Raw genomic sequence first — 663 nt, forward strand, 5'->3', positions numbered from 1 at the left:
AAAAAACCACGCAAATCTGACGCCCGAAACAACTTTGTCTTCTTCCAGTCGTTGGGAAAGCTCCTCTTTTTCCTTCTTCTTAAAAAGCCCTCCCAAAAACAACCAAGCCTCAGCAAATTTAAAAATTAGAAAAGAAAAAATATATTCGGCTTTTTTTTTTTTTAAGAGTGGGAAGCGTGAAGGTGGGAGGGGAGAGGAGCAGAAAAAGGAAGCATTTGGAGCTTTGGAGCTCTCTTTTCCCTCTCCTTCCCCCTTCCCAAGATGGCTTGAAAAAATTAAAAGGGGACAGTGGTGAGGGACACACACACACACGCTGAAAAGCTCGGGAGGAGGGAAAAAGTTTGGGAGGTTGGGAGTTTTCGTGTGTGTGTTTGGTCTTTTTGTTTTGTTAGGGGTTTTTTGTTTTGTTTTGTTTTTTTTTTTTTTTTAAGCCTTAGAATCCCAGAATGACAGAAGCGACTACAAACACCCGGGAAGAGCAGGCACAAGGAGAGGAACGAGCGAGAGAAAAGAGTTTTGCTGGTCAGTAAACTTCAAGCTGCTGCGATGAGGTCATTGGTGTAAATATAAAGCGATGGCGTCATTTGAAACCAATCCCAGTGAATGAACTCAGCCGGGGGGTGAAGGTGGGGGGAGAGGGTGAAGGAGAAAGAGGAGGAGCAG

The 663-nt window shown here is 44.3% G+C and overlaps 1 long non-coding RNA gene across 1 annotated transcript in view; it reads left to right on the forward strand.

Annotated features, from left to right (window-relative positions):
- Positions 1 to 663, forward strand: part of LOC115947871 — a 1972-nt gene that overhangs the window by 835 nt on the left and 474 nt on the right. Inside the window, exon 2 of the long non-coding RNA XR_004081727.1 lies at positions 432 to 522. This is a non-coding gene — a long non-coding RNA (uncharacterized LOC115947871). The remainder of the gene's footprint in view (positions 1 to 431; positions 523 to 663) is intronic.

This window comes from Geospiza fortis, unplaced genomic scaffold (assembly GCF_000277835.1).
Source record: "Geospiza fortis unplaced genomic scaffold, GeoFor_1.0 scaffold10, whole genome shotgun sequence".
Lineage (NCBI taxonomy): Eukaryota > Metazoa > Chordata > Aves > Passeriformes > Thraupidae > Geospiza > Geospiza fortis.